General features: G+C 32.0%; 1 protein-coding gene across 1 annotated transcript in view; it reads right to left on the bottom strand.

The window, feature by feature from the left end:
* LOC148283666 (ecdysone receptor-like) overlaps positions 1 to 23,424 on the bottom strand; it is a gene marked incomplete at its 3' end in the record, with an annotated part of 719,211 nt that overhangs the window by 636,819 nt on the left and 58,968 nt on the right. Inside the window, exon 2 of the mRNA XM_088243474.1 lies at positions 18,565 to 18,619. The remainder of the gene's footprint in view (positions 1 to 18,564; positions 18,620 to 23,424) is intronic.

Raw genomic sequence — 23,424 nt, 5'->3', positions numbered from 1 at the left:
AAAAAACACCATGTTAATTTTTTTTTTCTTATGTTATAAAAAAATATAACTGTAAACTGCAAAAATTCATTAACATTTTCTTGTATACCCACGAACGGGCCATGCCTTTGTGGGATTTTTTGTTTACTATTTTTCTATTAATATGTATTTCGTTAATTTGTAATTATGCTTTACTTTTTTAATACTCTGTTTTATTATTATGTTTATTGTAAGAAAACAAAAAAAGCAAATCATTTTGATTAAAACCGCACGTAAATCGGTCCAGTAATTATTCAGTCTATCGAGGACACACATACGAACATTGCCTTTTATATGTATAGAAAGATAGGATAGCAAGGAATGAAGACAGCGGAACTGTTATTTTTTTGCGACCAAAGACATTCCATTCCACAGCAACATATCAGGAAGATTTGACAGTTGGGTACACACAAGAGTGTAAAAAAAAACTGCGTAGACTGTTAAGAGGGAATATTTAATTAACCGAAGCAAAAAAAAGCTAAAAGGGCGATTTATTACTCCAGACGTTAATAAGTCAAGTTACGTCCAATGAGAGACATTAAGAGGCAATTAAAAAAACAAGGCACAACCCCCCGAAAAACACGTTAGTGAAAAGTCTAATACATCCAGCCATGATCGCCAAAACATCGTAACCGACTGGAGCAATAATTTATAAAATATTTTATTTTTTCTTTTGAGGAAATTTCTTGCGGTGTCATAGCAATTTGATGGTAAGGTATTTGAACATATTTTTTCAGATTCCCTCTCGCAGATGTCTGCCAGATATTGTGCGAAAAAGACAACTGCACGTCGCGTCGGACTAATAATGCCTAACTGATGCCTGCACAACAACATTATACTTACAGAGGAATATTTTTCTTTAATCAAATGAACAAAGATAATAAAATGTACAGTCAGGAATACAATATAGTTAAAAAAGAAGTGAAAAGTTACATTTATAATTCTTCTCTTTGTAACACTGATTGAAAACATCGTAAATATCTTTTTTGTAATTTATTTATGTTATTCTAAAAATATTATCGATTAAAATAAAATAATCTATTGTAAGACGTCACTCCCCATTATGTACACAAGATTTGTTTATTTCTTTTACGTAATGGGAAACGTTAATATAAATATATGTATTTGATTAATGTAAAAAATTGTATTTAGTTGTAATGTTGTATTTTAATTTGTTATCAATAAATAAAAAAACTAAAATCGAGGATTCGCCGTCCCGTTTCGGCGCCCTAAAACTGATTCTATTTCGTTTTTTTTTTGAGAAAGAACCAGAATAATTTTGAAAAGGGAAAGTACCTTTTCCGTTTTTCAAAATTATTTTTCATATTTGTACACCGTACGTCCGAAAATGACAAATAAAACTGGGCGATGTTTTAAGTTTTTGGGTAATCCTAGCTCCTATTAAAAACAATTTATCAAAAATGTAAAACAATGGAAACTCCAGAATAATCCAGAAAGAAAATACGGGGTTTGTTTGAAGAAAAGTCAGACCGCGTTTCTTATTAATTATTAAGGAATGTTCTTTGAGAGCCGTGTTTTGTTTCGAATATTTGTTTTATTGAAAATAGAGAGTTTGATTCTTAAAGCGCTTTCATTGTTAATTAAAAGGACGAAGCGTTCTCCCGTACAATGTTGTTTTTGTCGGTGACGATGTTTGGCCGATCATGGCTTGATATGTTGTACAAACAATTTCAGACAGAGAATTTTTGTTGTGGGAATACAAAACGAGACAAGGTCTTTTTTAGAACCTTCGAAGAAGGCTTATTCCACGTGTATTATCCCAATCCACACGGTACGGAAAAATTTGGGCGGGCGGGTATTTACGTACTTATTTATGTTTTTATTTCATTTATTCAGTTCTTACTTTCTGGTAAAAACTTTCGGAAAATCGATTGAGATTAGTCGGCCTTATGGTGTACTTGCTCGGTACGTTTACCTGCCATTAAATAAATAAAATATGTTTTTATGACATGCGTCTTGGCGCAGTTGGGTAGATGGATAACTGCGAAACTGGCGTCATGGGTTCGATGCCCGCCAGTTGCAAGAAAAAAATTCCAGTTTTTTTTTCCTCAATTAGTCTGGGTGTTGTAATGTATTTTTCATAACCTCCTTCCATATCCCCTCATTCCCACCAGCTGACAAACCTCTAAACAGAGGCTTCGAGGGTTAATACTTTTTTCTTTTTTTAAAAATATATATTTAATACGATAAAACTCAATCCACTTTTTTTGAATGAGAAGTGCAGACAGAAATTGAACAAAAGAAATAAGTTTTCTTACGCACGGTAAAAATTAGAGCATTTAGTTACAGCGATGTTTTAGCGAGCATTTATTTTAGCGTTTATTATACGGCGAAGTTTTTCGAAAATGTAAGAAAAAAATATACAACAAACTATTTTGAATGACGTCACCAGTTCACCGAAATCTACCAATGGCAGTATTGTTATACATTTTCGGTTACCGGGAAGCCAATCGACCAATCAGGACGACTCGCCGTAGGGAAGTTGAGACGTCTCAGGCGGAGTAATTTCGAAATCACGAAACTTTAAAAAAATATAGTGCTAATAATTACGGTACATAAAAATACTATTTAAAAAAAATTGGCTTAGTTTGATAGTCTTATAACAAATTTAAAAAAATTAAGGCCACCAAACTTCTTCATTATCAAGGGATGAGTCGCATCCACAGCATGTACGAACGATATGAGCTTTGCGTACGCGTACATGTGACTTTCTTTTATACCATAGCATACCCTTAAGGGTTAGGTGATCAGACTAACGCGCGAGTTACCAGTTTAGAGACAAGCTATATGTTTGATATTTATTTATATAAAGATACATATTACAAAAAACAAAACGTATCCCTGACTACGATATACATCTGATTTATGATAGAAATCAAAATATACGGTTCAATGAACTACACTTTTTGCTCTTCGAACACTTTTTTGCACCTTTCACTGCCGCATCTACTCGGGTATCAATCTACATAAAATTAAATATAAATATTACATCACCAAAAATACAATCTAATTTGATACTACTCACTGGATTTACAGCAGAACATATATATTACACGTATGTGTTCATACATTTGTATAAACCACTTTAATTTTGAGTTAGAATTCGACCGGTTTCGATGTTACTACCCCATCGTCAGGAATTAAACGTTTAATTCCTGACGATGAGGTAGTAACCTCGAAACCGGTCGAAGTGTAACTCAAAATTAAAGTGGTTTATACAAATTTATAAACATATACGTGTAAAATGTCATACCACAAAGTGAAAAATGTTTTGATAACAATAATATATATATTACAGATTAGAATATAAATTTATTTTCTACAGTAATAAAAAAATAAGGTGAAATTTTCAATTTAAAATACGCGGGGTCTTCGATTCTGGCTAATCTTTTTTTAAGCTAGTAGTACTGTCACTGACATCTGTATCAAATTTCATGTCAATATCTGCATCTATCCAATAGTTACGGACGTGTTTTGTGAACAACAAAAAGTTAAATAGGTGCGAAGGTTTTCACGGTCACTGTTATCAATATTATGTATCTTTTCTGGGTGATACCGTGTATGTTGGATTTGATCCGACGTTTCGGCTACCATTGCAGGAGCCATCTTCGGGGAAAACTGTGTGTTATTTAAAGAAATTTATGTGTTTATGTACTAGTAATTTGTACCGTGTCACAGTCAGCAGTAGGCACATTTCTAGTTTTGTAGGAAAGAATAATTATGTTTATGTACTAGTAATTTGTACTGTGTCGCAGCCGGCAGTAGGCACATATCTATTCGTTTTTGTCATATGTAGTGCTGGGAACCATGTTGAATTTGATAATATAAACAATGACGACGGGCTTAAATTAAATTCAACATGGTTCCCAGCACTACATATGACAAAAACGAATAGATATGTGCCTACTGCCGGCTGCGACACAGTACAAATTACTAGTACATAAACATAATTATTCTTTCCTACAAAACTAGAAATGTGCCTACTGCTGACTGTGACACGGTACAAATTACTAGTACATAAACACATACATTTCTTTATATAACACACAGTTTTCCCTGAAGTTGGCTCCTGCAATGGTAGCCGAAACGTCGGATCAAATCCAACATACACGGTATCACCCAAAAAAGATACATAATATTATTAACAAAAAGTTAATTTAGGGATTTTTACAATGCCTGATTTTGTTGAGCAAAGAAGTCAAAAGCATTATTTTTTTTTTGCGGAATGAAATTTCTGCCAAAGCAACGTTTCAAATGTTGCAGAAGACCTTCGGCCAAACTGTTGACAAGGAATATCATTTGTGCGTTATGCAACGCTTACGTGAAGCTATTCGCAAAAGAGACCAGAATTATGGGCAGACAATTCTTGGTTTTTGCAGCATTCTACACTGCATTGGTAGTTCAAAACCATTTCGCCAAATATTCAACTCATATCGTTCCACAACCATCGTACTGCAGTGCCTTCGAAATGTTCACAGCTGGACGGGTAAACACCTTCGCTGCCCTACTTCGCCAAAGAACCTGGAGCCTATGAGAACGCCTGAAAATCTCTTATAACGCGCTTCTCCAAGCCACTGCTGGGTGGATGCATTCACCTTTGTTCGAGCGATGGCAGGATATGTTAGGACTACCGTAAGTGCTTCAAATATAAACTTTTGTTTTATATGGTAGAGTTGGCTCTGCAGTATGTAGCCATTCTATTATATTATATTATTCCATGTCCGCCTCTAACTTGAAACATTGAAACATATGGTGTCCACATAGATCCTCCAAGCATTTTTGTCGGCTGCCAGCTCCTGTGCATCCTCCCAAGTTAAGTTCGCGTCCCGTAGTTCTGACACGAACTGCCGACGAACAGTCAGCAGTGGACGTCCAGGACGTCGAGAGCCTGATGCCTTGTATAGTAAGCAAGCGTGGTTAAGGTTCTCAGGAGGCATCCGCAGTATATGGCCTAGCCAACCGTATCGCCTCCGCTTGATGACAGTTGTCACCAAAGTTTGTTGCGTCCATTCTCTTATTACTTCATTCCTCATAAAGTCAAACCACCGCACACCCAAGATTCTTCTAAAACACCTATTCTTAAAACTCAGAATGTTGCTGCTTTGGGCCCCAGTGAGGTGCCACGATTCGCATCTGTAGAGGAGAATGGGTGTTATGCATTTTACTAGAATAAAAAAAAATTGTCTTTGCCTGATTTAGCGTTGTATGACTTCTGGCTATTTCCTAAGCTTAAGACCGCTCCGGGGACACCATTTTGACACGATTGAAGATATAAAAGTAGAATCGCTGCGCGCTTTAAATGCCATTCTGAAAATCTACTTTGACAATTGCTTCGAGGATTGAAAAATACGTTGGGACAAGTGTATTGTATCGGGAGAAGAGCGTTTTGAAGGCGATGAAATAGATTTAGAATAATAAATGAAGATTTTTGAAAGTTACAAACAATTTCACATTATTTTTTTATCACAGTGTTAGATATTGCTTTCAGATTCAGACATGCATGTTATAAATATTGTTTTAAATACAACTATAATAATGCATAATGCACATTCATCATTATTTCTCTATCCACACCAAGTGATGCATTGGTTCACCACGTGCGGTGCATTTCGACCATTATTTTCACACGAAGGTAAGATGATCAGTCTTAAGCGTCAGGTGCGTCCAGGGACTACTAAATACTCTCGTGAAAAAATACCCTTTTAAATAAATATTTTATGTTTTGGGAATTGAACCCGTGACATCTTACATGTAAGGCAGATGGGCTAACCAATAAAAAAAAGTTGAAGAACCCTTTTGCCAAACAAATTGGCTGCCCAATGCACAAAAGAACGAATAAGTGTTCATTAAAAACATAGAACTATAAGCAAAAGTGGGCTGCTCCTGTTATAATAATAATAAATATACAATAAAATTTTTAATCAATTGAATCAATCTATTAAAATTTTTTATTTCATAAAATCTATTTGACCCATTCAGACCTGCATCAATTTCTGTGGATATTATTATTTTGTATTCTGTACTGCTTTATTCATTAGATTAATATGTTTTGTAGCTGCTCCTATTATTATTATCCTATTAAAATTTAAAATCAATTGAATTATTAATTTGCAATTCTTTATTTCGTAAAATCTATTTAACATTTTCAGACCTGAAGTAAATTTTATGGATATTAAAAATATTTTGTATTCTGTACTTACTCATGGCGAAAATTTTTGGTATATTTTAAAATCTTTATATTTTTTTGAATATTTTACTTTCATTTTCTCTTGGCTCTACAATGGCTCTTAAACTAAAAATGAATCGAAAAAGTTCACATAACATGTGTTATTATCTTAAAATATATGTTTATTTTATCAAATTAGTTTATTTGTAGTGAAAACTATTGAAATACTGTCTTAAATATCATTTGGTCAATCAAACTTCTATAACTAACTTATACAAAAAAATATTCATTTAAAAATGTGAATTGAACAGGAATGTTGCGTCTCATAAAATGAAATAATAAGGACCAAAATGGACACCAAGTCGTTGGAACAATAGGCATAATCCCCCAGTCTACACACGTGCGTTTCCAGAAATTCTCCAGCAGCCTAGTGGACCACATGGTGACGATATCTACCTACTGTCTACAAAAGATTCTCTTCGGACATCTATCTCCCTTTGTTAACCATGGAGTTGATACAGTGCTTTATTTATTTAGTTTTTTATTGCTTAGTTCTTGGCATGAACACTTGACAAACTTACTACTATGCTCTATTTTTTGTAAATTTATTGATATCATTCTAACTTTGCTAGAATTCCACACGTCCATGCGCTTTGTAGCTGCACGATGATTGGTTATCTAGCTTTCATATACCAACTTAAAAATACCTAAATTTTATAAATGGGGTCTAGAATTCCAATCGTCTATGCGCTTAGTAGCTGCAAGACGTGTTGTAATCTTACTCCTTTTTATTATTCATATTATTTTTATTTATTTTTTAGTATCATTAATACACTAAATTTATTTGTCAATTTTTTAAATGTGTAAATGGGGGCTAAATTTCTAACTGTCTATTCGCTCTGTAGCTGCAAGACGTCTTGTAATCTAGCTCCTATCTGTTATATTTTTTTATTGATCTTAATTGAAAACGAGGAACTAGAATCCCAACCGTCCATGCGCTCTGTAGCTGCAAGACGTACTGGGATATTTATTAATTGTACAGCGCCCTTGAGGTGATTTTCACAAAAATGGCGCTATATAAATTATCCAACTATATATATATATATATATATTGAAAGGACGAATAGAATTCGTTCCAAAACAAACTACTAGAAGTCAACTGACAAATTGAAAATTGAATTTTTCTGTGTCATGTCGACTACTAACCCAAGATGATAAAAATAGAGATGTATTTAGAGGTGCCAGCAATTAAAAAATGAACTCACTGCTTATTAATGTTGTTAAACTAACCTTAAAATAGGAATTTTTCCCAGGAAAAGTTCCCGAATAAATGATTGGGCGAGATATGTATATATTGTTTTGAAACCACAAACTAAAATGAAAGTATCTATTCAGAGCAATAAATGAAACTTTTACTATTTCCAAGTGATTCGGCATTCTCGCCCCTAAATTTCTGACCCCAGTTTTAATGTTTCACCCCGAAACTAATACATGCACAATTTTACACATAAACAGCACAGACACATGCGAGAATTATTAATGGTGGGGTCACGCTGAAAGTTGAAAGAACGGCGCGTGCTGTATAGGTAATAAGCACGATATTGTATGCGAATCACTTTTAGCTGTATTCGACTCAACTTTCGGTCGATGTCGAGTGTTTTAATGAAACCAATCAAATGACAAGGCCAATGCCGAAAGTGTGCCATTAACGCGATAATCTGTAAGGTAACCTGAGAAAATTATTGGCCAGTGATAATATCGTGCCGAAAATAGAACGCGAAGCAATGCATCGTTAAAAAAATGTGTAATGGAAAATAAAAAATACTACGAATACCGATAAAAAAACATTTAATTAATTGAATTTTCGAAATAAATTTGGATATTGTGAAAATTGTTTTCATACATAACTTTTAAAATAAAAAAATATTTAAAAATATCTCTCCTCAAAAACGCGACATGTTTGACCTTGACAATTGTGACTTCAGGATTCATGACGATGTTGCATTCAAATTTAAACGGACACAAGTTCAAAATTCAACCGAATCGTGACGTATTAGGGGCGTGGCAAATGCGAAAAATCGTTTTCGCGGGAATTTAAAAAATATTTTTATGCTACTAACAAGTATGCATTATTTTTTTTTTTTTTACTTAACAGTATTTCATATACGCTTTAATTTAAAATTCCAATTTAAAAAAAAACATGAAATTTCCGCATTGAAGAATAATGTATCGATTCTTTTTTATATTTAAAATTGAATACCAGCTAAGAATACGTCCTAATGTATATTTTCACGGCTTTTGATTAATAATGATTAAGAAATACATACATTTTTACTTTGTTCGGATGAATGAAAAATTTCTTAAGAAAAATAAAATGTCAGCAGAGAATTATTTATTTATTTACAGAAAACAACAGCGAGTACAACAACAACCCGGAACCTTCGGTCCGTGAGTCAAGCTTCTAACCACTACACCGCGGAGGCAAAAGAAAAAGTTTTTTGCTAACGTGAGTAACCCCAGTTTTTTGAACTTCATGAGAACATGAATATAATAATGAAGAGCATGTAAAACAAAATATCAGTTTTGTTAAATATGTTGCCATTTTATGAAAAATGATAACACATTTAAATATTAACAAATATTTTTATACAAAAAAAAAGAAATACGGTTATGTGAGTGAAATATAACCCAAACACCGGACAAATAATGATTTCGCCTCGAACGGCTACAGTTTTAAAAAAAATTGTTAAACATCCCGAAAAAGAACTCGAGTAAATATAAGTCCGCAACGAAGTGCAGTGGTTGGCGCTTTTGCCTACCGTGAAGGTACCGGTACCGGGTTGAATTCCAGGCAAGGTGGAGTGGCCCAGGACTGACAATTTACATAAAGTTACCGGCTACTATTAGTACTATAAAATACAAAATGAAAAATAAAAATATTCAGCAATGTCACATTGAGAGAAACGAAGAATGTTTTAACTTTTAAGATACCTATCTGTATTTTTTTTTCTGTGTATTCTCAAAAGAATTCTGCACTGAGCAAACATCGCTATGCCGAACATCCCAATACATTGACGCACGCGCATAAAAATTAGACATTGTACTTGTATTGGTCCCGGTTGCCGAAATATTGGCACACTAACACACGCGCAGGCAGACCTGTGTGGGCGTGTGCGTGAACTGCACGCAAAATACTTTTTAACACAGCGATGGATATATTTGACGGGTGTTATTTAAAAAGCAACCAATACACATGAAAGAATTACTCTTTTTTTTTCTCTCTTAAAAATTCAATTTTATAAATATATTTCTGCTACCTGAATTGCTGTATTTACTGGTTGAACTGGCTTAATTGACGTTTTACTGAGTTGCATTTTACTGTTGCATTTTATTATTTACAAATTAAACTAGAGGTAAAATTTTCAAAAATTGTTGCAGTTAATTTAAGAAACAAACCAAAAAAAATTTAGACGCCCAACCTTGTTAGTCATAATAAAAAATCATGATCAAGATAAACATGCGTGTACAATTTCGACGAACTGGATATTTAAAATTATTCGTTGCAAACAGTGGTTGAAATTGTAAAATTATGTTTTTATAAGAGTTACTTAGAGTCAAAACGCAATAACGCTACTTCCCCTAGTTATCGGAAACCTTCCTACTTTAAGAACCTTTAAAGGGCGATTTTAAATTTTTCTTTCGAAATCCATTTTATATTATTTATTTATTAAAACGCCTCGTCGGCTTTTATGTGATTTACATACCAATATATATATAAAGTCAGAAAGGTTTAGTACAAAAACGTCGCAAATAAAAAAAAAACATGTTGACATATAAGTAAAAAAAACATGTACAATGTACATACACAGAATTATTATTATCTTTGTTATTGTGGATAATTTAGCGCAAGTAGCCATAATCATCCAGTCGGAAACACTCATCCGCGGTTCGTGTTCTATACCCAAATTAAGTCTAACGGTGCCTCTAATTTGTTAAATTTTACCGTAACCTAATGCATATTGAATCTCAGAGTAATAATTTGTCATTTGCCCAAAGAATCGCCCTTACGGACAAAAACCATTCTACGCTTATCAATCATAAAGTAAGCTACAGTTTACAGCAAAAAACGGGCCGTAGGTACTCAGGTCGAGAATCGAAAGCGCACACCAAAATCATTCGTTACACGTTTGTTGTTAAACCAGAAACAAAACCAAAATTTTGAAACGCCGTTGTTCCATGCAATAGAGCGAAAAGGCATCTCTTTAAGTGGAAACGAATTATTACTCCGAGTATTTAATTTTGTGCGATATTTCACGTGGATTAGATCAATTTTGCCTAACAGCGGATTCTTATACATTGATAGTGATGTGACTACTCGCCGTATCTTTCGTTTCGGGTATGGAGAGGTAGGTACTAGATACTGCACCGCCCATGTATAGTATAGCGACGTTTTGTGTGTCTGGTACTCACTCGGTAGACTTGACTGCCTACGTACTACGCTCTGGCGGTGCGCGCACAATGCGTATAGTATGTTATGTTATTCACTAGTCCAAGTTCAAGGGCACGGGAGGTCGGAAAAAAGCGCGAATGCCCGCTTTGGAGGGCATTCGCGACTTTTGACTTGAGGACAGATTACGGCATTCTGTTGAGAGAGACGCACCTACCGAATTCGACATTCGAAGACGGTCGGAGAACGTTTTTTTCCTACTTCTGTCTGCGGTACCGAGTGATATTTATTTATTTATATATACACGCCAGTAGGCATATAGGTTACAAAACATTATATTTATGATCTAAAAACAAACAGACATATGTAATTAAGAAAGTTTATAAGAAAAAGGTGAGCAAGCTGATAAGAGATAGACCTTTTTACATCCTGTAAATTATTTTCATGACTAAAAATTGTGTTATTTTTAATTGCCAAATATCTATCTTCTTATTGTTTTTATTTAAATGTTACTTTTACTTTTTATAATTTACATTTGTTTTAATTTTATTATTATTAATAGTATTTACACATTTGTATGTTTTATTTTTTAATTATAAACGGTATATTCTTTAATTAATATATGTTCTTCAATTTTTATTATTATCGGTATATTTTCAAATGTATATTTGTGCTTCAATTTTTATAATTATCGGTATGTTTTGTAATTTATAATAATTATATCTCATTTCTTTACTATTAATGGTATATTTTCTAATTTATATATATGATTCAATTATTAACAGCATGTTTTCTAATATATATTTATTTTGATTTTTGAATGTTATTATTATTATTTGAATTTATTAAGCATCATTTAATGAAATAAAACACATGTAAAAAAGAAGGTCCTTCTTAAACACAGGAATTTCCTAGCTAGTCGGGACCTGAAATAAAGAAACTCTTAAAACATTTTAAAACTGTGAAATACATAAATAAATCAACAAAATGAGGTAACAAAATAGAACTTGGTGAGAATGGAATGGGGAGAGAGACAGTTAAAGTTGAATTATATTCAGTGATCGTGCGGAAGAATACATCCACCTCAAACCAAATAAAGAATGGGATATTTTTGTTGACAGACCTGAGAATTCTAGGAAAGGCGGAGTGAAAACCAAAATTATTTCTTTAGTTTTCGGTATGGAAAATAAAATTTTGTCTTTGGAATGTTCAATTTAATAGAGGTAAGTAATAACTAAGGCGTATCAAAGAGTAAATTAAGGATTTTTAATAGGACTAACATATCGCATTTATTTCGACGATCATGAAGAGAAGATAATTTCGAGCTCATTATATTATCTTCATATATTCGCTTCTGGATAGGCCGCCAACCTAAACATCCAGCATATCTTTCTTAAAAATCGATGTTGCGTATCATTTTTATTTTAATATTAGAAAAACCATACGTAAAAAATTAAGATGCTTAACGTCTTCAGTGTCTCCACTAGTACCCCGTAGACTGCTGGCCAGATTATTGTTGTAATTACATTTACCACCGCATTCGAAAATAGTCAAATCAATAAATGTCTAAACATAAAGTTGGTTCAAGAATGTTCTTTGGTCTGTGACGAAGGAACTGAAAACTAATGATTAACAAGACTAAGCTTGTTGTGTTTTTTACGAACCAATTTATCAACTTTATGATAAGAATTACTGTATTCATTACTTCATACTTTCCGAAGCGGTAAAATCAATCAAATTATTTTATAAACCATGTAAAAATGACAACTTTGATCCGTGCGCGGAACTGGAAATAAATAGATGGCTATACTTACAAACGCCTACTGCAATCTTTATTCTATATTATAATTTTAATTACCAAAAAAAAATATTTTTAAAGAAAATCAAGAAATTTCTCCTCAAAAGCTAAAATTGTCAGTTCTCCATAACTAAAATTTTTAGACACCTTAATAGGGAAATATCAAGTTTTTTAAACATTTTTAAAGTAATAAAGGTCTAAAACATTTAAGTTTGTAAGTGAAAATTCTTGATGGAAGTTCATTGTAATTTATTATATAAATAAAACACGAGTGATACTTTAATCCACAAATTTGGAATATCCAGTGACCGGTTTCATCGCTTTCGCGACATCTTCGAGACTGGTATATTTATTAAAAAGTTAAATGTATTTATACAGAACAGAGGTAAGGATACATAATTTAATTTACTTACATATAACATAATTTAATTTACTTACATATAACTTTGAATTATGTATCCTTACCTCTGTTCTGTATAAATACATTTAACTTTTTAATAAATATACCAGTCTCGAAGATGTCGCGAAAGCGATGAAACCGGTCACTGGATATTCCAAATTTGTGGATTAAAGTATCACTCGTGTTTTATTTATATAATAATAAAGGTCTATAAAATACTGTCCAGTAAAGAAAAAAAATGTTGCTAAGTATTAGTGGCATAAAAATATTTTTAAATTTGTAATTTTAGATTCCCGCAAAAACGGTCATTCCATTGGCCACGCCCTAATACGTCACGATTCATGTTTATTTGTTCCCGCCCATTCAAATTTGTTTGGAACATTGTCACGAATCTTGACGTCACAACTGTCAAGGACAAACATGTTGCATTTTTTTAACGACGTTTTTTTATTTTTTAAATTCATGTATGAAAACATTTCTCCACAATATCCATATTGAATTTGAAAATATAATTAATTATTATAAATCCATTTCATATATTTTTTTATCGGTATTCGTAGTATGTGATATTTCCCTAATATATAAAATGGTTAATAATAAGCAGCGTACGATAGTTTATTTTTTCCAAAATTTCGATTAGGCTTAGTAATTTTACTAAAAATCTGGCTTTAGCAGCGCATAGGAATCTGGCCTTGCCCGATTAACATTACCGGCATATCAAGTTGTCATAATGAAGGTTACCATAACCGGTTTTGAACCTGTTACGTCAGAGCGACATCGGTAATAACTATTTTAATAATTTTACAAAATACATGTACAATTATCGTTTATAAAAATAAAAACACCTGTGTTCTATGCCACATTGTCTATAATTTTCAATACTCACAACATCTACATTTATATGTTTAATTTAATACATAAAACAAGAAACACATTTTTTACAGGTTCAGTTTCAATATTCACGGGCGTAATCTGATAAAAAATAAGGAAATCCAAACAAAACTTATATATCAATCTATCTTTGGCCCATTTAAAACTTCGTGCTTTGAAAATCACGCCATCATAAAATAAAGACAATAAACATAAGATACTCAAAAACAATGTTTTTTTAAAAATATTTCTGATAAATATACTAAATAGTGAAATAAAAATACTTTTTGATCGGCAGATTACGCCTCTTAAAATTTAGACTACACTTGTATACATTGATCATAAGTATGAAACAAAATATTTATGTAAAATAAATTCCAATGATTATAATATAATATGTATATTGAACAGAAATATTTTAGAGAACAAATTTATATTTGGGGTTTTAAAAATAAATACAAGTATTATTAATATTTCAAGCATTAACTTTGTGGTCAAACATTTTACATAATGTTATCAAATATTTGTATATAATCACTTACCGACTTTCTATGTTTACCGGTTTCGAGACGTAACCTTCTTTTCGTCAGTTTTCAGTCAGTTTTCTTCGTCAAATGTATCCAAATTTTTAGCACATAATATCAAAGCCGCTTTTTATACAATTAACAATATTGGTAAATTATTGCTTAATTATAAAGATAAAAAGAGTTTATTTTATTATTTAGGTGTTTACCAAATAAAATGCAATTCTTGTTCTTCAGTTTACGTTGGAAGAACTTCAAGAAATTTTGATATTCGTGTTAAAGAACATATTTTTTATTTTTTTATTTATTTCTTAAGTTAGCTTATATTGAAACTAATATAAACTATTATGTACATTTACATCATCTATATATATTTACATTTCCTTACAGTAAGTTATGCATTTATTTTTAAATTCTTTCAGACACTTTTCATTCTTCATACATTCAGGCATCTCATCATACATTTTTAAACCCTTATACATCAAACAATTTTGCGACTCAGCTCTTTTCAATAATGGTAGTCTTATTTTATCCTTTTGTCTAGTAGCATATTCATGTCAATTTTTGTTTAAGACAACTTTATCCTTAAAATATTTTGGTAATTTATCGTGAAAAAATTGAGGTGTCTTCGCAATAATAATTTCTCCGAGTTCGCAAATCAACTAATCAATTTAAATCATGACTTGAAAAATACAGGAGTTAAAATCTTACATACAAATAATAAAGCATGTTTGTCCTAAACAGCTTATTAAAATTCAAGTCGTATTGGTTTTATATTTTTGTGCAACAACTATGGGGAAGGTGTATAGTGGGTTTTGCATATTAGTTTAATTGGTGTCCTGGCGAAACGACGGGTATGTCTCGAAACCAGTAGACGTAGAAAAGTCGGTTAGTGGTTATGTACAAATATTTAATAACATTTTTAATAAACATATTTAAGCAAATTTTCAGATATTTTTTCTTAAATTATAAGTCAAATTATGCCTTTACTGTTTTTTAAGGATTGTTAAGAGGAAAAACATGGAGTCATATGTAAGGCTTACGTACTTGTGGATAATTTGTAAGAAAACAAAATTAATTCATGATACTTATTGCGTTTGGTTTTATGTAGGTAGTATTTTTAAACATAAACTTGCCGGTCGTACGAAGTAGGTACTAGGTACCAACCCTAGACGGACCGGTAATGATGCATTTTTTTCATTATATATCATGTATGTAGGGGGTGCCATAGTAATTGGAGATGCTACAGAAATTGGACGTTCTTAATCTAATGGTCAAACATAAATAAATTTAATGCGTTCATTTAAAGAAAAACCACACAAAACAGTGTTTCTTTTATGAGTTGGTAAATTCAAACGTTTACCTTTTATTACCATAAGATTTAGAGTGTCTAATTACTATGGCACCTACCCTACTCTACCACTACTCTCGATCTGTATTCACCTATGTTAAACTGTTTTTTTTTTTTTATTCTTTGTAAACTGTTTTGTAAACGAAAAAATAAACAGTCATTCATATTTTTATGTAGCATATTTAATATTTTATCAATTCATTATTTTATGACAAGAGTATTTTTCTACCGTTGCATTTTCAAATGGGGCGAAATAAGGTGCCTACTTTTTTTTACAAAAATTTGGAAAATCCGAGACGGTAATTTTAAGCAACAAAAAATTTACGTAACAAACTATTTTATGGTTAGTGAAAAACGGAAACATTTTCGCCTATTGGCATTTGCCACGCAAATCTGGTGAAATAATTAAAATTAATATAAAGGCTTTCTCGTTGTTATATTGTTATTATGTCGATTATTTTCCTGGAAAAGACAAAAACGGAGGCGGTGTCGTTGGGAAATAAAACAAATATTATTTTAGTAATGTTTAAACTCGTAAGTACACATTTCGTTTTATTAAGTCCTTGTATTTTTATTTTTATTATTTCAGCGTTTTGCTTGCATATTTTTATCAAAGATTATGTTTAATTTATTTCGTTTAAAAATAAAACCTTATCACGTTTTATTAAATGGTCAACTAAACTCAGCGCTTATAGTTTAATTATGTTCATGTTAAAATTATTTTTAATAATACATCAATATGAGAATTTATTTTTGAAGAAAGCTGAAAAATATATGGGATTCCCATAGATAACACACACACGAAAATAGTTTTTTTGTAATTCTGTAATAATCGGCTTCTGCGTGTGTGCACTAAAAGATATATGAATATAGATGAGGCAATGTAGTTACATATGTAAAGACAGAGAGTGGTGTTGCGCTCAGTTCATCCACTCCGTCTGCTTCCGCGGGAAAATGGCGGGATGTTTTGATTTCAAACTTCGTAATTAACAATGCCGATTCGCAGTTTTTTTTGTGTTTTCTTTAACATTTTATTTTTGAGAAATGAGCTTTTTTCGAGGTCATAAATTTTAATTAGATTTTTTTTATTAGGTCAAACGAATGGAGGCGTATTATATTAAAAAAATGTACTAGATTTCACAACGTGTATTTATACATTTTATGTGACAGTAAACAAGTAAATAGTAAAAAAGATTATTCTTTAGGGGTGATATTTAAGTTGGAAGCTGCTTGATGATTTTAAATTGGTGAGTGTCTAATTTAAATGAGTACAATTCTTGTTATTTTTATCCCATGTTGTATATGTTAGATAATAATTTGATTGGTGTTAAGTTTATTTGTTATTATCTTATCGTCTCAACTCAGTACAGGACTTCGGTTCCATGAAATTAAGTTTTTGTAAGCAAAACAATAAATTTGAAACATATAAATTAAATAAATTTTTAAAATTTATGGGCATCTACTTTTACTTAAAATACGTAGAGTCGCTTAAGAAAAAACCTGCATGTTCATAAAATATTTTTGCCAATCTTTTTTGATCGGATTTGGTTGAGGAGGGATTAACCCTTTCAAACTTCCGAAAAATCAAGATAAAGAAATTATTGTTATTTATTAAAAGGGTCGCCTTCTATTCAGGTTCATGACAAAAAGGCCACCCTTCACAGCGATTACAGAAAGATTAATATTTCACAGGAAACGTGGTAAAAAAAACGTTTACAGATATATTTACGTCAAAAACGATTTTACAGAATACAAAAAGCACAGTTATTTAAATCAATTAATAATAACTTGCATTCAAAAATGACGTGGTACCACTTTTCTCGGGGTTGTATTTTAGTCTATGTACAAATGAAACATTTGTAAAAATAAGCTTCGTATTGTCTATCGGGTGTTTAATTGAAATTAAATAAGCAAATATTTGTTTTAGAATGTTTGTTTTCATCGTGTTCAAAATAATGATATCCGACGAATAATATCCTCCGCGTTTTTTACGCATTGCATTCTGTTAGTACAATTTTTGGCCACTTTATCCAACAAATCAAGCGATTTCCGAAATGGAGCGAGTTATATTGGCATCTAATACTTGGTTTGTTTCTATAGAAAGTGGACATAACGTAGCCCCAAAGGAAATAATCTAATGGCGTCGAATCGCAGGATCGTGGAGGCCAATCAACAGGACCATTTTTAAAAAAATAATGTAGTCGCCTAACTTGTCACGCAGTAAATTCACGATTTCACAAAGAGCCCTAAACGTTTGGCGAACTGAATACTGATTTTAAAGAACATTTCCACAATGTGCAAGTGTTGTTCGAGCGTTAGGCGTTCCATTATTAATTTGAATATTGTTACAGAGCACAAATGTAAAAAAAAACATCGAAAGTACTACCATAAAGTTGATGATTTGAATGCATAACGTGTCTATTTGTTGAATTCACAAAGGAGGATTAAAAAAATCGTTTTTAGTGGGTGACTCACAAATTAATATCTAACTGAATAGATGCCCATGATATCCTTGCTCAGATAAACCTTGATGTACCTCGCCGTAACTTGCGTACCAATCCTGTCTTTGCTGTGGGAAATTGTAACACAAACATCGGATTCTTTCCCCCTCTGCCAAGGATCCTCAGAACAGTGAACGAAGTCTCACTAAACGGTACTGTCGACGTGTTCCTACAGCAAAGGTGGGCATTTAAGAAGCAAGCGGTGTTGTCTCTTCTGACTCGCGATATCACACTTGCCATTTCCGCCTAGATTATGCCATATTTATACCTTTAGTTAAGTATACATTTTGTAAATTTAATTAGATTTTAAGACTGTTAAGATTAAGTATTACTAATTAGTGCCATTCTATTAGGGCTTACTGAAGCCTGTTGATTGCCTTAAAAAAAAATCTGATTTTGAAGATACCTAGTTGTAGTAATTAATACTTCGCAATATAACAATTTTGAAAATAACAATTAAATTCTTACCACTTCGAGGGGTTTCACGTACCACTATTGATACGTGGACTTCGATCAATCTAACCTGAAAATTAAAAAAATTAGAAAATATTAGTAGGTATATGATAATACTTTTTACATGCAATAACACTATTATATTTATCATATGCCAGCGTAAATAAGTGTAAAGACATATCTATTCTCACGCTCATATATTTTTTATATTATTCCAAAATGACCCGTGTTAGGCTAGGTCTATACCTACATGTCATTCCTGGGACACAAAATAATTATTTTTTAAAAGGAACGTTTGCGTTCTTACGATTTAGTCAAAAAAATTGTTTCCGATATTTTATTTTAGCCGTAAATAACCGCGTTGGAAAATGGGAAACTAGTTGTGGCACAGACAGGTTCGGACCTGGGTCCTCTTGATGAGGAGTCCACGACATCTCCCACGGGACCACAACCCGTATCAATATTTCGTCATGATCGTAAAACAACGACGCATGTGATTTTTTTTCAGCTTTAATTAAGAGTGGTTTAATTGTTTTTATTACTTTACATGACAACTTGATAGGTGCAAAAGTATATCACTAAACACTTGAGTTAATTATACACATTTTTTTTATTCAAATCTGAAATATAAAGCCTTAAAATTACCTTTTTAATACCAAATATAAAAGAAAATCATTGTCGCATTTTTTTTACATCCGTCGTTATTCTATTATCACGACGATTTTAGTGTAAAATCATATTTATTTTTTTTGTTTAAATTATGGGTAAAAAAAAGCAAATTTAAAAAGCTTTTTTATTTTAATAAATAGCAGATATTTTTATTATAAGTTTTTCGTTTCTATTGAGAAAAAATGCGGTCTAAAATAAGCACTTATTTAGTATATTTTGATATCTATCGTATTCTTTCAGTAGAATTTTTTGAAATCTAAGATAAAATGTAAACCCACACACAGACCATGCTTTAGTGGGGTTTTTTTTTTGTATTTATGTTTTAGTTTTTTTGTAGTTGTAACTTTTGTATATGTAACAAAGAAAAAATAATTTAAAAAAAATAATAAAAATAGAAATATTAATAGAGTAAAGATCTCTCGCATTGATTAAATGCCTTTACTACTACACCACCACCCACAGTCTATCCCCCACAAATGCAATGCATCTTGATTGTATTTCGTAAAGTAGATCTAAATTTGTTGCAACAGACAGGGAAAACATTTTTGAGAAGGGAATATGGAAGTCTAGGCATTTACAAGGCTTATGATTTGCCATTAGCTGGTTTAAGTGGCAATTTTACACACTGTGCCATGTTCACGATTCTGCCTATGTTTTAACATCCTCATTTCCTTAACTCTTCCATCTGTTGGCTTATGGGAAGTAAAAGAGCTGAAACCTTAATCATGTGGGTGAGATTCATTCGGGAGAAACAATTCACCTACTAGGCAATACCTGAAAATGGTTTTCCGATTTTATACTTCTTCTTTTACCAGTTATTTCATTCAACAATGTTTTGAGTATGGAAGAGTTGAGAAAATGTTGATGTTAAAACATAGGCAGAATGGTTAATGTTACACGGTATGTAAAGTGGCCACCTCAACCAGCCAATGACAGGTCATAAGCCCTGTAAATGCTTAGACTTCCAAATTCCCTTCTCAAAAATGTTTTCCCTCTCTGTTGTAACAAATTTTGACTAAATATTGTTTGGTTTGTTAGGCAGATTTTAATATTGTTTAAAATATTTTAAAATAGGTTTGATTCTGTGTTTTTGGGATTCGTATAGAAATAACAAACAAAAAATATTCGCTTAAAACCAAATTATTCAGATATATGGAATTCATACACTTTGATATGTTGCTCCTCATATAAAATTCATTATTTATCGGTAAAAAAAATCGACCCTCAGGTGTATTTTACAAACGGGAAATATCGGGAAAAACGGGTAAGAATAAGCAGCTTACAACACAAAGGCGGAAGAAAAAGTTTATCAAATTAATGTCACACAAAAAACAGTTTGGCCAATTTCGTACAATCGTGCATATCCACACGGCACGATAAAATAATAAAGGATGAATTGTTTTTAATGTATAATAATTACAGAAAAAAAAAAAAACTTTTTAAACCATCCATCTTCTCAACTACCGAACTGTTCAAAGAATTCAATGTTTTAAGAGTGGAGGATATCTACGGAAAGTGTTGTATGCTCCAAGTGCATAAGGAGAGCCTTCCATCGGACCATCGTCCCACGGAGAATTAAAACTACCACGGCCAAACATCATGATACTTATATAGGACGGAAGGTTTTTTAATAATTTACCACAAAATCTCCGTCAAGAAATAAATTCGGGAAAATTTAAGGATAAATTAAAGAAAAACTTCCTGACATAATAAACATTAAACGTATTCTGAAAATAAAGATGTATGTATTATATGTGCCTGTGTATATCAATTTATAAGTTTAGTGTTTTTATAATTTTTTTTATTAGTGGTAAATTTTCTCAATTTTTACAATTGTTTAATGTCTTATTTATTGTATTATTTTGTTTTGCATTTTTTGTTTTTTTTTTAAATATTTTGTAAACTTGTCAAACACAAGAGCCAGACTCTTTTTAGGCAACTTGAAACCTTAAGTATTCCATTCTTTTTAATGTCTGTATTGTTTAATTTTAATGCTTATAAAGGTTTTTATTAAAAACAAAAAAATTAAATTGAATATTTCATGTCAGGGAAACGTACTTATCAGTACGCATATAAGCGAAATTCATCAACTGAGTTTTAAATGCGACGTCTGATTAATCAATATATGACTCTCTTCACGCGATTATCGCGTCTCTACCAAGAAGAGACCGCGTGATAGTAAGGAAATGTATAGCGTGATCAAAATATAGCTATATAAATGAAGATATTTTTGTTGCGTTACGTTAGTACGCGCTACTCAGGGGCGACTTCGTGGTATCCACCAGCGCAGTTATTTTTCTTAGACAATATCCATTGTGAGAGCGCGCATACAAATTCTACCCTTGAAGTTGCAAATCGTTGCAATCCCTACTATCAGAGTTTTTTGACCAATCAAAGGTCGCATTTAAAGTTCAGCTGGTGGATTTTGCTTATATGCAACAGTATACCGTGAAGCTGACTAATTTTCACTCTGTTCCTTTTGCGAAAATTTTACCTGAAAGTAAAGCCAGCTAAATAGATAAACAAAAATTAATAAAAACCAATCCATCCCAATTTTAAAGTGTCGTGTGGAGTTGTACGACCGGTGTGAAATCGGCTGAAGGCGGAAGAAAAATTTCATTGAATAAATGTCACGCAAAAAACAGTTGTAAATTAGTGTTTGGCTGGTGGCAACTAGCATAAACCGTTTGCAATTTTTCCGCATGGTTTATCAGTATCACGATTTTAGTTTTGGCCGTGATGAAGAAAGCACGGCCGATGTGAAAATACAATAATATTGCTCAAGAAATGAACCGAAAACCGTGCGAAAACTGTGTTAAGCCTCACGGGAGACCTGGCACTTAATGATTTTTTTTTTTTCAATTGGTCGAATGTTACTTTTAGAAAAACACATATTGACAAGATAATATATCGTACAGTCATCCATATACTTTTTTTTTTAATTTGTAATTAAACAACAAATTATAACAGAGATGGAGAACATTCTAGAGTATGTTAATCTAACTCCCTGGGGAGTGAAATCCAGTCTTTTTTCATAACCATTTGGACCAATTTAAAATATGTTAACTTAACCAACTGGTCCAAGAGTATGAAAATTGAAAAATATTTTTTTGGGATTTACCAAGCACGCGAAATATTTCAATCAGATGAATATTTTCACAATTATAATGGATCGAGCTCTCAAACTTCGCTTAAATCAACAGATGGAAGAATTGAAAAATATTAATGTTTGAGTGAAGACAAAATGGGGAATGTTACCAGCCAATGAGAAGTTATACGCCCTGTAAATGCCTAAACGTCAATATTTCGTTCTTTAAAATGTTCTCCATCTTAGTTGTAGTTAATCTTAATAACTCCCTATGGTGTAAAATCCTGTCCCGTCTGTAAACATTTGGACAAATTAAAAAGTAGAATAAATTAATTATAATGTCAATACTTTGGTAAATTTAATAACGTGACGCGACGCGGCGCGCAGCAGCGCAAATCCCACTTAATCTAGTCCTGAACACTTCGGCACTCTCTTGAAAATTGATATTGTCCCTGGCAGCTTAAGACGGTCTTCCAAAATATTAAACTCTCTCGGGGCGATAAAGGAGAGGTGCTTCTAAGCAAAAGTCCTGTAGGTTTTGGGGATTATACAATTCATATTCCGAAAAACCTTGTACGAACATTTTGCTGTGACCCTCCCTTATTTTTCGACCAGAAGTGTGTCAATGCTGTGCTAGTGCATTAGGTAAAACTGGCGTTTCAAAAAATATGTATTTATTTATTTATTTTTACATGAACGGCATAAATTGCCTTTAACATATATTGAACATAAGTCTGAAAAAAAACCACATAAATACAAAACAAAAAATGATAAAATTGCATAACTATAACAATAGTAACAAGTAGGTAAATACACGTAAGCAACTAAAAATATTAAAAGAAATAAATACATAAATATAAAAGCAAAAAAGGAAAACATTATGAAATATAAAGAAAAGTTAAAGAATTATATTGCGAGAGATAGTTGGTCCTAGAACTTGCAGAAAAAAAAGGAGATCTGTGGCGGGTATGTCGGCCAGGTACACGGAAACACACCAACTCCAGCAAATCTGGACAGTCAATAAATGAATTGATCACTTTATAAAGTAATATCAAGTCAGTTAGGATTCTTCTATCGGAAAGTTTTAAAAGATTTGCTGAAGATAACAATTGATTATT

The sequence above is a fragment of the Micrasema longulum genome, unplaced genomic scaffold (genome assembly GCF_059751315.1).
Source record: "Micrasema longulum isolate JH-2025_06_02 unplaced genomic scaffold, ASM5975131v1 h1tg000214l, whole genome shotgun sequence".
Taxonomy (NCBI): Eukaryota; Metazoa; Arthropoda; class Insecta; order Trichoptera; family Brachycentridae; genus Micrasema; species Micrasema longulum.
The sequence above is the reverse complement of the archived record's forward strand: the minus strand, read 5'-3'. Positions and strand labels throughout refer to the sequence as shown.